The 14,679-nt window shown below is 43.8% G+C and overlaps 1 protein-coding gene across 1 annotated transcript in view; it reads right to left on the bottom strand.

Moving 5' to 3' along the window:
• The window catches only part of LOC105709463 (plasma membrane ascorbate-dependent reductase CYBRD1), a 103,901-nt gene that overhangs the window by 38,310 nt on the left and 50,912 nt on the right, over window positions 1–14,679 (bottom strand). The gene's annotated exons all lie outside the window — the stretch shown is intronic.

Here is a 14,679-nt window from a genome sequence, read left to right as displayed (position 1 = left end):
CTCACTGCCACAAGCTTTTGCCTTTTCTGTAGCGGCTAAACAAGCACTGGCTTGAGATAAGCAATATTAAAACAATTACAGCTCAGCTCGCAGACGCTGACCAGCTGAAGCCCTGTTCCACCAGCCAGAACTACAACTTTCACTGGACAAGAGACTGATTTCAGAAACTTTTTCCTGATAAGACCACCAGAACCATGGACTGTTCTGGCCAGTTTACAGGGATTGTGCGCCTGTGTGCATTCACGTCCTGAAAAGACCTTTTGAAGTATAGGGCCTATTTGTAATACATTTAAATGTTAAGTCTCCACCCCAAAGAGAACATGTTACATTCACGTTTGTTCAATATGCATGTGTCAGGACCACCTCCATTAATATTCATAGCTCTTCCTGTAACCTGTTAAATATGTATGTTTGGCCAAACTGTCAGCATAAAGTTCCTATCCCAACCCCTCTGCCTTCTAAGTGCCCATCTCTGGTCTTAGGCCAGAGGCTGTGTTTATCAGCCTACAGAGTGGCCACCTTACAGGCTATAACCTTGTATAAGAAATAAAGTCTCCTCCTTTTTCAAATTTGTAATTTTTTTAAGTTAACAGTAAAGCCTGGGCATGGTGGCTTACACTTGTAATCTTAGCACTTTGAGAGGCTGAGGCAGGCAGATCACTTGAGCCCAGGAGTTTGATGAGACCAGCCTGGGCAACACGGCGAAACCCTGTCTCTACTAAAAAACGCATGCACCTGTAGCCCCAGCTATTTGGGGGACTGAGGAAGGAAGATTACTTGAGCCCAGGAGATCGGGGCTATAGTGAGCTGAGATTGCATCACTGCACTCCAGCTTGGGTGACAAAATGAGACCCTGTCTCAAAAAAAAAAAACAAAAAACAAAACAAAAAACAACAGTAAACCGGTCTCCATGAGGTGTCTTACACCTGTAAACCCAGGGCTTTGGGAGGTGGAGGTGAGAGACTCACTTGAGCCCAGGAGAGCTATGATCGCACCACTGCACTGCAGCCTGGTGACAGCTAGACTTTGTCTCGAAACAAAACAAACAGCATGGGCAGTAGTGGGCTTGGCCTTACCCTCCAATGAAGCTACTTGCAGTTTGCTGTTGAAAGAGGGAAGACGGGAACCTCCTGCACCTGGACTTGCCATTTAGTGTGATAAATGGATTTTCAACGTGCCCACCCACCCGAACCAATCTGAACCAAAGCCACTCCTTAATGAAGTGACGCTCAATCCCTGCCTCCTTCCAACATTATCCTCACCCTTCCCCACTGAACAAAAGCAGTGTCAGCGTTATCTCATGCTATCAAAGAAAAAGGGTTCTGGCTGCCAGGGCTTCCAGAAGGCATTTGGGAAAGTTCACTTCTAGCCTTCTTCTGTAGCTCATCTCCAAGGACTAGTTTGCCTTATCATCCTGTTGCTGTCTTGAAAGACCTTAGAATGTGCAGGAAGTATATGGGGGTGATTTTCAAAGCAGGCCAAGGAAATAGGAGTGGCAAGTTATGGTAGTGGGGCAGGATCAAGGGCTCAGAGTAAGAGGCTGTAGACCTCACCTATGTCATTATTTTCCCCTGGGCAACATGGCAAAACCCCTGTCTCTACTAAAAATACAGAAATGCATGCACCTGTGGCACTGCTACTTGGGAGACTGAGGAAAGAGGGTCACTTGAGCCCAGGAGGTCAAGGCTGCAGTAAGCTGAGAATGTGTAAGTGAGTGAGACACCTCATGGGGACCCAGTTTATTGGGTTTTTGGTGGGGAGAGTAAGCAAATGGAAGAGAAGGACGCCTTTCCCCAGCACAAGGCTTTCTTTGATCTGGTCCAGCCTAGCCCTCCCCTCTAGTCCCTTACCACAACCTGACTGGTCCTGATGTCCTTGACTGTAACTTCTCTGGCAGCTTCTGATCACTTCCTGCCCACGCCCCTGCCTCTAAATTTCTCTGACCCCATCTCCACTGAGAAACCTTCCCCGAGTCTGCCCATGCCCAGACTTTTTTCTTTTTTTTTTTTAATTTTTTTTCCCAGCTCTAGTCTTCCCCTCAGAGTGGGAGAAGACACTCAACATGCCCAGACTTTTATATCCCACTGACCTCCCCATCCAGTGCCTCCCTGTGTCACCTGTCAGGATATAATAAAATGATCTGCTTCTGTGACTGTCTCCACTCTCAGACTGCCTTGTTGAAGGCATTGATTCTCTAATTAATCATTTTATTCCTCCTTGGCATGTAGTAGTTACTCAATAAACATGTGTTGGGAGGCTAATGGGACTGAGTGTGTCAATCAGGGTCCTGGCAAAAAACAAACAACATATTGGAATTGAGTAATTTAATAATGAACAAGACTTTTTATGAAGTTGTGGGCAGTGTGTGGGAAACCCCAGGCCCGAAGGATGAAGAATTACTAGAATCCAAAGAGAAAATTGTGCGGAGAGGGCAGTCTGACAGAGGCCTTGAGTGCAGGGATGCAGCCAGCCTGCAGAAACCCCACGGGGAGAAAGATGGAAGCAGATAACTATTCCAGCTTTACTCTCCTCCGCTCTGATCTTCTGCCCCAGGTCTCCCAGGGGCTAACCAGAACCTAATCAGAGACCACAGGACAGTTCATGTGATCCGTCCCAGGTCAGCTTCCTGGGACACAGAGCAGAGGAGAGAAGAGAAGAGTGAGAGCCGATCTGTAGGAGTAAATGAAAACTATCCTTGAATCTTCCAGTTTTATTTTTTCAGACATTCTTTGTTCCTGAGTGCTGCAAACATTCCCTGTTTCATCTTACACTGATTATTTTCCTCTGTGAACTTTAGCTTGTAATTCTATGACATCATTGTATCCCTATCCCTCTCCCTAAAGGTATCTAGTCTTTGTCCCCAATTAATGTTTTCACCCCCTTGACCTAACACTTTCACTCTACTTTTGAGTTAATTTTGCTTCATAGCAGCAGCAGATGAGAATCTCTGAGATTCCAGACCCCATTTAATGAAACATTTCAGGAGGATGAAAACATGGCCAAATGGTACCAATGGTATTGAATCATCTTGAAGTTATATGTAAAACTCAGAGAATTTCAACTTTTATCTTTTAAGTACCTAACTTTGATATGAAATAAAACTGTCACTGAGAAGGGGACCATTTTCAACAAATATTGTTGTGGCTTATTGTTAACCTTTTAATTAATTAATTATTTTTCTTTTTGAGACAGGGTGCCACTCTGTCACCCAGGTTGGAGTACTGTGGCACGATCTTGGCTCACTGCAACCTCCACCTCCTGGACGCATCCTCCTACCTCAGCCTCTGAAGTAGCTGGGACCACAGGTGTGTGCCAGCATGCAAGGCTAATTTTTGTTTGTTTGGTAGAGACAGGGTTTTACCATGTTGCTCAGGCTGGTCTCCAACTCCTGAGCTCGGGAGATCTACCCTCCTCGGCTGCCCAAAGTGCTGGCATTGTAGGCGTGAGCCACCATGCCCACCTGTGAACTTTAAAAACAGAGTTTTTGGCTGGGCGAGGTGGTTCACGCCTGTAATCCCAGCACTTTGGGAGGCCAAGGAGGGCGGATCACGAGGTCAAGAGATAGAGACCATCCTGGCCGACATGGTGAATCCCCATGTCTAATAAAAAAAAATACAAAAATTAGCTGGGTGTGGTGGTACACACCTGTAGTCCCAGCTACTCAGGAGGCTGAGGCAGGAGAATTGCTTGAACCCGGGAGGCAAAGGTTGTAGTGAGCTGAGATCGCGCCATTGCACTCCAGCCTGGCGCCTGGAGACAGAGCAAGACTCTGTCTCAAAAAAAAAAAGAGTTGTTAAATGATAGAAGTTTCCCTCTGGAGATGGTAAGCAGTTTGTCACCAAAGTATCTAATCAGACTCAATAATCTTGTCGGGAATGCTATTGAGTGATTCCTGACGTTGCGGGTAGGGGAGAGCATTGAAGAAGACAGCCTTCCTAAAAACCCAGATGCTAGAAATATGTTGATGCAAAATTGTTTGCCCCTGGCAGAAATGTAGAATATAGAATAAGGAGACATGTTGTGAGGGGTGTGGAAAGAAAATCCAAATCCCGTCCATCGGGAGATGAGGCATCGGGTGCCCTAGATGCCATGTCTATTGAACTTCCACGAGGTAATGTTACATTTCTTCTGGTGCACACAAAAGTCCAGTATGTTACCAGAAAGCAGTAATAAGCTCCACCCAGTGGTTTGCTTTGTGAGATAAACAGACCATTTTTCTTTTTTTTTTGAGACGGAGTTTCGCTCTTGTTACCCAGGCTGGAGTGCAATGGCGCGATCTCGGCTCACTGCAACCTCCGCCTCCTGGGTTCAGGCAATTCTCCTGCCTCAGCCTCCTGAGTAGCTGGGATTACAGGCACGCGCCACCATGCCCAGCTAATTTTTTTGTATTTTTAGTAGAGATGGGGTTTCACCATGTTAACCAGGATGGTCTTGATCTCTTGACCTCGTGATCCACCCGCCTCAGCCTCCCAAAGTGTTGGGATTACAGGCGTGAGCCACCGCACCCAGCGTCCAGACCATTTTTCACTTCTGATTGTTGACTGCATGTTGGTTCCTCTCTGTTTGCCCCTCCACTCTCCACCCTTTGCCTTGTCTTATGCTCTGGCAGGCTGATGCCTACAGACTGTGTCATCTGACCCTCCTTGTCCTCTGGCTTCCAATTTGGTTTGGCTGATGGGTGGTGGTGACTGGGGATTAGAAGGCAGGAAGCCAGGTCAGTCTATTTAACCCACTGGGCCTCCTCGTTGGGACATGGTTTTGCAGTGGTTGCATTCCTCTTTGCCATGTGACTTTCAAGTGTCCCTTCCTCCACAGCTGTGGCTCTCACAGGGTTCCGGTAACACCATCACCACTTGCTTCTACGTGCCTATGAGTGGTATTGGCTTCCTGCTGTTGCTTTACCCTGGTCTTCACCACTCTTTGCCGAGTTCCTTTAAGTCTGTTGCATCTCTGTAAATAGTCCATTTATTAAACTCACTTCAATTAAATCCTTTGCACAAACCCGCTGTTTCTTGCAGGACCAGATACAAGTGAAAAAATACTCTGACCTTATATTACTGTTCCCCTAGGCTTTTGTCCATGCCTTCTCAGGACATATGATGAATGGAGGAACAGATACAGTGAGAGAAAATCACATGCAGGAGGGATGAGGTCACATGCTTTCCCACATTCTCTTTTCCTCCCTTCTGCTGGTTAAGAGATTTGGACCAATGGCTGAGCGTGGTGGCTCATGCCGTAATCCCAGCACTTTGGGGGGCCAAGGCAGGCGGATCATGAGGTCAGGATTTCGAGACCAGCCTGGCCAACATAGTGAAATCTCGTCTCTACTAAAAAATACAAAAAACTAGCTGGGCATGGTGGCAGGCGCCTGTAATTCCAGCTATTCAGGAGGCTGAAGCAGGAGAATCGCTTAAATCCAGGAGGCAGAGGTTGCAGTGAGCCGATATCATGCCATTGCACTCCAGCCTGGGCAACAAGAGTGAAACTCTGTCTCAAAATAAAAAAAGAAATTTGGAGCAGAAAGCTGCCCCAGATGACCAAGACAAAGGAACTCCCTGCCAGCATCATGATTCATGAGGCAAGCCAAGTCCCAGAAGTGGTCAGAGACTTCTTGGTGAAATAAAGCAAGGATTACTGTTTTGAAAAGAACACAGTCAAACCCATGTTAAGGGGAAGAATAAGCTTTCTTCATGTGAGGCTGGACTGTGTTGTCCGAAACAAACACCTGCATTGCTGAGGGATTTTTTCTCTGCAGAAACTGGAGAGATTAGACCCTGCTCTCACCATGGGGAGCCTGGCTATGGAAGGAGCCTCTACCTGTTCTCTGACTCAAGAGGCTCTGGGTCCACCTGCCCCATGTGGGCGAGGCTCTGGGTCCACCTGCCCCATGTGTGCAAGGCTGGGGCAGTGGAAGTTGTATTGTCTCTTCCTTTGGGAAGAGGCAGGAAGAAACTCTCCTACTAAAGGAAGACAGTAAGACACTGGACTGATAAGCAGACAAGGATAAGAGGAAGGTGTCTGGGAGAATAGGGAGTGAGCAGAGCATCTGTGAGAGGCATGCAAGCAAAAGACCTAACTCAGTAGAGCCTCTTCTGTGCTACATGGGGAGCATGGGAGATGACAAGAAAAGTAAGTTGGACCTAGGCATGACTTCTGTTCCCTGCACGCTATATACTGCTTTGTAAGGCCTGCCTGACCCTCTATGAACTCCAAGTATCTGAGACAGGTTCCAGTCAATTTTTTTTGTCCATGCCTTCTTAGGACATATGATATATTAAGAATTTTAAAATACTTCTGTGAACTCCAAGTATCTGAGACAGGTCTTAGTCAATTTAGAAAGTTTATTTTGCCAAGGTTAAGGACGTGTGCCTGTGATATAGCCTCAGGAGGTCCTGAGGACATGTGCCCAAGGTGGTCAGGGTACAGCCTGGTTTTAGACATTTTAGGGAGACAAGAGACATCAATCAATGTATGTAAGATGTACATTGGTTCAGTCTGGAAAGGCAGGACAACTTGAAGTGGGGAGGAGGCTTCCAGGTCATAGGTAGATAAGAGACAAAAGAAAGTTGCATTTTTTGTTTGTTTCTGATTAGCCTTTTCAAAGGAGTTGATCAGATATGCATTCATCTCAGTGAGCAGAGGGATGACTGGATAGAATAGGGAGGAAGTTTTGCCCTAGGCAGTCCCAGCTTGCTTGACTTTTCCCTTTAGCTTGGTGATTTTCTTTCACACTTTCATCACCATCCAGTGCAAGTTTGGTTTAAGGAAAACTGGCAAGGCAGGAAGCACTCAGGAAAGACATTGGTAGGTGTTCCTAATCATCTCCCTCCCTTTCCTTTTTTTTGAGACAGGTTCTCCCTCTGTCATCAGGCTGAAGTGCAGTAGCATGATCATAGCTCACTGTAGCCTCAAACTCCTGGGCTCAAGCAATCCTCCCACCTGTCTCCCAAGTAACTGGGAGTACAGGTGAGTGCCACCACACTCAGCTGATTTTTCATATATTTTTTTATAGAGACAGAGTTTCTCTATATTACCTGGGCTAGTCTCGAACTCCTGCACTCTATGGATCCTCCTGCTTCAGTCTCCCAAAGTACGGGATTACAGGTGTGAGTCACCACACCTCTTCCTGATCATCTTGTATCTTCCTAACCATGTGGCCAGATAAAATTAAAAGGACCCCACCCTAGTCCTTTCTCCCCAGCCCAGGCATTAGTGGGTGGAGTCTGCTCTAAACAGAGTCCGGTCTTTATCCAGGCAGAAGAGAATTAGGATTAAATCCTTGATTCCCCAATTCTCATCTACCACCTTTACCCCATAGGTTAGCAGAAAATACCCAGTTGGGGAAGAAAAGAATGGTGCTTGGTCACACCTAGGTTCTATTTATTTTAGAGCCCACACTCATGCAAATTTATAAACCCTAGGCTAAAATATAAGCTCCTTCAAGGATCTTCAGCTCTTCAAAGACAGATTTGGTCTGTTTTACTTGCCACTGTTCTTCCACCCTATCATCTAAAAATGTACTTGGGATTTGTTTTGAGCAGGTATAGTACAACATGCAGACACAAAAGGATTGCCATAAAGAAAGAGATTTTTTATGTTCACAGTCCCCTAGAAACAGGAGGCAAGGCATACAGGCAGGGCCACACAGGGAAGCACGGAAGCCAGATGGGCAGGCAGAAAGGGCAGAAGCTTTTATTGTGGTTTTTGAAAAGAGGAAAGGGGAAAGCAAAGTAAGCAAGCGGAACAACCTTATGATTGGACAGTTTGAATAATTTCGGCAGACCCTGCAGTGATCGGATGAAAGGAGGTAGGTTGGGGCTTGGGACCCTAATTAGTTGGTTTGCATATCAAAGACATGCTGGCAGGCAAATGGTCATCTCTAGGAATTGGTTAACTCTGGGAGGGGTGGTTCCCCATGTCCACAAGGCTCCACATGCCAGAGATCTAAGAATACAGACAATATAGTTATTATAGCATAGAACAGTTGTCAACAGAAAAGAGGCCTTTAAAAACACATTCATGCATTGACTGACAGATTGATGAGAAGTTTACAGAGCCTAAGACAGATAATTAGCAAGGAAAGAAATGCCCTGGCACATTTTTCTTATAACCAAATGTTATAAGACATTGGATTGTTTGGATGGCACATTACAGTATGTAAAGAACTGGGTTCTACTATTATTTTATTTATTTATTTGAGATGGAGTTTCGCTCTTGTAGCCCAGGCTGGAGTGCAATGGCACAATCTCAGCTCACTGCAACCTCTGCCTCCCGGGTTCAAGCGATTCTTCTGTCTCAGCCTCCTTAGTAGCTGGGATTACAGGCATGCACCACCATGCCTGGCTAATTTTCTTGTATTTTTAGTAGAGATGGGGTTTCACCATGTTGGTCAGGCTGCTCCCGAACTCCCGATCTCAGGTGATCCACCTGCCTCAGCCTCCCAAAGTGCTGGGATTACAGGCTTGAGCCACTGTGCCCAGCCTTGGTTAATACTATTATTATAGGTCAGGCGCAGTGGCTCATGCCTATAATCCCAGCACTTTGGGAGGCCGAGGCGGGTGGATCACGAGGTCAAGAGATCAAGACTATACTGGTAAACACAGTGAAACCCCATCTCTACTAAAAATACAAAAAAATTAGCTGGGCGTGGTGGCGCAGGCATGTAGTCCCAGCTACTTGGGAGGCTGAGGCAGGAGAATTGCTTGAACCCAGGAGGCGGAGGTTGCGGTGAGCCGAGATCGCGCCATTGCACTCCAGCCTGGGTAACAAGAGCGAAATTCCATCTCAAAAAAAAAGAAAGAAAAAAAAACTATTATTATAGAGTAGCCAGAAACATTGTTTTACCTTTGGAGAACTTTTATTGGATGATTTCTTGTTTGACTTTGTAATAACAGGAATAAATGTTCTAATTATAATCTCTATCACATGCATTTTTTTAAAGGGCATTCACAGGCAGAGTGTCTCAGAATTTTGGCTCATAGATCTGAAGGCCTTATTGAAGTATGAAGGAATCATGCATATCCAAAAAGAACTCTGAATGTAGACCAGAGAGACCCCCTTAATAGGTCCAGTGTTTGGCTAGATAAATTTTTTTTTTTTTTAAGATGGGGTTTCACCATGATGGCCAGGCTGGTCTTGAACTCTTGACCTCAGGTGATCCACCCACCTCGGCCTCCCAAAGTGCTAGGACTACAGGCGTGAGTCACCATGCCCGGCCTGGCTAGATAAATTTTACCTACAAACTTATCTTACACTTTAGTGGATCTTAGAAAGGCTTGATTACAATTTCTATTTTAGCAGATAAAGCTTTTTTTTTTTTTTTTTTTTGAGACGGAGTTTTTCTTTTTTTTCTTTTTTTTTTGAGATGGAGTTTCGCTCTTGTTACCCAGGCTGGAGTGCAATGGCACGATCTCGGCTCACTGCAACCTCCACCTCCTGGGTTCAGGCAATTCTCCTGCCTCAGCCTCCTGAGTAGCTGGGATTACAGGCACACGCCACCATGCCCAGCTAATTTTTTGTATTTTTAGTAGAGATGGGGTTTCACCATGTTGACCAGGATGGTCTCGATCTCTTGACCTCGTGATCCACCCGCCTCGGCCTCCCAAAGTGCTGGGATTACAGGCGTGAGCCACCGCGCCTAGCATAAAGCTTTTTAAAAAGAGAAATCGAATGGTATAAGTCAAAATTTTACTTTTGTTGCAAAATAATGTAGCTTGACTTCTGTCATTTATATGTTGCCTCCAATGCTAAATCCTTGAGATTCTAGTCAACAGGAAGCAGTTTGGAATAAGGGAGTAGATATTGTTCTAGGACTTCAATCTGCTACTAGTTTACTGTGTAACTGAACAATGCACAGGGGTCTAAAGCTGGGCCGAAGTTTGCTAATCTGTGACAGGACGCTTTGGAACTAGATTAGTGTTCTTAACCTAGTATATGTGGACAGAATATGGATGAGGGGAAATTGCATCTTTATTTTCAATAACTCCTAACTGAAATTTAGTAATTTCTTTATTTATGAATGCAGACAACAAACCCCACTAGTATTCATAGGACCTGTGACTTTGTCACCAATAGAAATCACTGATAATTTCATGTTGCATCAGAATTGTTGCAGATATCTCAATTTATCAATTATGCTCAGCATGTCTTCAAAGTAACCCTAGTTACTATGTAGAGAGGGAGGGGGGGAAGTTCTTACTTGACTTACCGTCATAGGCTGGCACACATGCAAAGCTGAGTCTCTCATGGAAAAACACCCACGGGTTCTTTGAGGGCTCCCCTGCTGAGCCCCTCTAGCTATAATTCCCCTATCACTGCTGTATGGCCTGTTCCTCGGCTAGTGTTGTGTTACCGACTCAGCCCTGAGTTTTTCATTCAGACTCTTCCTATTGCAACTTCATCATCTGCTTCTCTTCCCTAAGGCAGGAGCCAAAATACCTGTTCCACAGGAATGACCTATTTACTCTGTCCTGACAAACTCCGGGAGGACAGGCTGAGCCCAACACAGCTGCAGACCTTCATCCTCTGAAACCAAAGCAGAGCACCAGCTCATTTTTCTTGCCCTTTAGGTTTCCTAAGCAGCACTTAGACTCAGTCCTTTGTGGCCTCAAACTCAAGGGGATAAAGGTTAAACTCTTGAAGCCCCTCTAATTAGTGAAGGGAAGGGGAAATTTCCCTCTGACCCTTCCCCCTGAGAGTGGGGAGTACAAAGTCACTGCACAGCTCTGTCCAAAGAAAACCTCACAAAATAGTCCATCTCTGCTTTCACCATCTTTCTATATCTTCCTTTGAGTTTGAGAGCCACATTCTACGTTCTAGGTCATCCACTTGGAAATTCCCACTCGGTATTCTGGCACACATGGTGGACTTGACTATTTATTATGTTATGGTGCAGTATTAGTTTTCCATTGCTGCTACAACAAATGACCACATGGCAGCTTAGCCAACACAAATCTTACAGTTGTGGGGCATAGAAGTCTGATATGAGTCTCATTGAGCCAAAATCAAGGGGTCACAGGGCTGCTGAGCTCCTCTCTGCAGCCTCTAGGGAAGAATCCATTTCCTTGCCTTTCTGGCTTCTATAGGCCACGGACATTCCTTAGATCATGGCCTCCTCCTCCACTTCAAAGCAAGCAATACTGCATCTCTCTGAGCCTTTCTTCCATTGTCACATCTCTTTCCCTGACCCCCTTCTCCTGCCCTCTTTCATTTTTATCCACTCTTAAATAGTCCACCTAGATAATTCAAAATAACCTCTAAGGTTAGCTGATTGTCAACCTTAATTCTATCTATAACTTTAATTCTCCTCTGCTGTGTAAGGTAACATATTCACAAGTTCTGGGATTAGAAAGTGGATATCTTTGAGACACTGTTAGTCTGTTTACCATCGTGTCTCAATGACATTTCATATTTACACAACCAGGTACAATAATAATGTGTTGTGAACATAGGTTAATGGGCTTAAACATCCTGTTACATACTTTATAATATATTTTAATTTTAATTTGTTTTTGAGACAGAGTCTCACTCTGTCACCCAGGCTGGCATGGAGTGGTGCAATCTCAGCTCACTGCAACCTCCGCCTCCCAGGTTCAAGTGATTCTCGAGCCTCAGCTTCCCAAGTAGCTGGGATTACAGGCATGCGCTACCACACTCAGCCAATTTTGTATTTTTGATAGAGATGGTGGTTTCATCATGTCGGCCAGGCTGGTCTTGCACTCCTGGTCTCAAGTGAACCACCTGCCTTGCCCTCCCAAAGTGTGAGCGTGAGCTGCCATACCTGGCCCCCTTTGGAATATATTATTCTAATGTGTGGATGTTTCATACATTTTTAACCATTTGCATTGTTGGAAATTAGGTTGTATCCTATTTATTATTACAAGTAACACTGCAATACAAGTCTCTGTAGTTAATTTGTGACACGTATTACACAGTGACTTTGCATGGTGTCACATAAACTGGACTTTACATTTCCCAGGCCCCACCTCCCTGCATGCTTCTGAGCTAATGAGAACCATAAAAAAATTGCATGAGATGGTGGAATAGTAGCAGCAGTCATGCTTAGGCTTGGAAGATTGGTGCAGGGTCAGGCATCATTGCAGCTCATGTACATTGTCATGCTGGCTCACCTTGTTAGAGGAGCCAGCAACCAGGCCAGTAGCAATTCCAGCTCTATCTCCATGAAGATAGTATCTGGGCCCAATAGATCCGGCTCCCACTGGATCTCCTCTTTCAACTTCTCAGATTTTGGCCAAAGTACATGTGCAGCTCCGTGGTGGAATGCATTCGATCACCTTGAAGTCTTCCACATCACTGAAGTAAGATGTTTGGAAGCAATGAGAGGCAGATGCAAATTTCAGTTTCACTTTATTCGTTTTAGCTTTTCCTGTGAATCCCAGTTGGTCCTTGCTCACTCCCACTTTACATGCATCTTCCCTTCCTAACTACAGGCCCTGCTGACTTCAGGCTCAGCCCCACATGAAGGACCACAGTCTTACAAAGGCTGCACAACCAGCTCCTATACTGACTTACTATATAAGTTCTGTGCTCTGTACAGATCCCTGTAGATCACTCACAGTGGTTCTGCTTCTCTGATCAAACCTTAATTAACATTCACAATTATTTCCTTTGGATAAATTCCTAGACATGCAAAAGCTAAGTAAAGATAGTTCATTTTTATATTACATTAAATATTTATTTTTTGTTCATTTTTTGTATTTAATAAAATCTTTTTTTTAAATAAAAATTCTGGTTTATTTCTATTCTATCAAGAAGAATCCAAAGAAGGTATTTTTGCCCACTTGTGCCAAAACTTTAATGGCAGAGTAGTGCACCACTGAGCCACAGTGCCCATGGCAATAGCAAGAATCCAGAGGAGGTGAAATTCAACGTGACACCTACTGAATCACTCCTTGATGATACCCCAAGCTGACAAAACCTTTAAGATTCTGTTTTCTGTTAAAGACAGAAATATTTCCTTTTGGGTCCAACTTCTTAGGCTGGAGTTGTACCTCTGAATCTTTGACTATTGGTAGGCTTTCTCTCTTCCAACTGTATATATTTCATATTTGGACAACAATTTATTTACCATTCCTACATTCCCAATCTATGCTTGGTCCATTTGTCAGGACATACCATTTACATACATAGCATCATCTACGGTTGTGCAGTGCATGACCTGGACAACCACATGTGGGAGCCTGGATCCATTTTATGATACCCTAGGTTGCATTTTCCTGCTACTGACTTGGTCTTTCTAACTGCTGTTGATGGTGATAGCTTTTGGATACCATGTTCTGACTGCTGGGCTGGACATCCACTCATGGTCATCATCAGCTGGGTCTGTCCCTTCAGGGTCTTCTTCAAGCAGGTAGGCCAATTAATTCTGAAATCCGAAACTATAGAAAGCAGCACAACCCAGATCATAGCCATTGACCAAATCAAGTCCAGGTCCAGCCATGTTCCAAGCTATGATAAACCCAGCTTCAAGAAATTCTTCCAAGCCCACCTTCCTGTCTCGTAGGTTATACATTTACATTTGAGGTGTATCAAGATGATTACTTAGGTCTAAAGTGCTAAAAAGGTATGAGTAACCACCTGGCTTCCCTCCTGTAACATCATAAAATCTTTCTTTACTATTTAATCAAATGTAACTCAATTAGTGGCTCAAGCAAAGAAAGTATAAGAATATATTCTGCTAGTAAAATACATATAAGTTATTAGGTCCTTGAAGACATCAAGTAATGTGAGCATTAACTTGCTTTACTTTGAAGATATTCTGCATTACATACCCTGGTGTTCTAAATTGGAAAACTTGGAAGACATGAAAATCCCTTTTCTTTATTTGCTTCGAAAACATATCTGTAATCTTAGAGCAAGAAATGGACTTCAGTTCTATTACTAATGTACTAAGTTAATGATTGTTTATATTCTTATCATTTAGATTTCTTTGTTTATGAATGGTTAAGAGGCAGGGCTAATTTTCTATCATAAAAATATCATGGAAAGGTGCTATTAACTTCTCTGTGCAAAGGAAGTAAGATAATAGAATCTGTTATCCATTTTAGCTACATACCTTCAATTCCATGACGTCTAATCTGTTATGGCACTTCAGACTTGCATGCTTATTTAACCTACTTTCAAATAAATGATTCACAAATTTATTGACTAGATTAAAAGTTTGACAGTAGTAAATCTTTGTAAAGATTGGTTCTTGATAGGGAAAGAAAAGCAAGATATTCTTCCACATGTAAAGAATAGTATTTGAGACACTTGAAGCTCATGAAGTAGTAAACTTGCTTCATGGTCCAGCATTTGATCAATTTTGCTTAATAGTCCATGTGTACTGGACACAGGGAGGGGAATATCAAGCAGCAAACCACCATGGCATGTGTGTACCTATGCAACAATCCTGAAAGTTCTGCATATGTACACTAGAACTTAAAGTATAATTAAAAAAGAAATTTCATGTGTACTTGGAAAGATTTACTTTTTCCTCCAAATCTTGTAAAATCTCCTTCTTAATGAGTTAAATGAAATATCCAACTTGTAATAGTGCATTAATTCTTTGTCAAAAAGTAATGGGGTATATTTCTTTTAAATTACATAAAGCAACTATTCCATGTAAATTTCAGTATGTATAAACAATATAAAATGATAAAGTGGTACAACCTCTATGGG

This window comes from Aotus nancymaae, unplaced genomic scaffold (genome assembly GCF_030222135.1).
Source record: "Aotus nancymaae isolate 86718 unplaced genomic scaffold, 86718_ANA_hifiasm-v0.15.2.pri h1tg000016l, whole genome shotgun sequence".
NCBI classification, from domain to species: domain Eukaryota; kingdom Metazoa; phylum Chordata; class Mammalia; order Primates; family Aotidae; genus Aotus; species Aotus nancymaae.
This window is presented reverse-complemented; position numbering and strand designations above follow the sequence as displayed.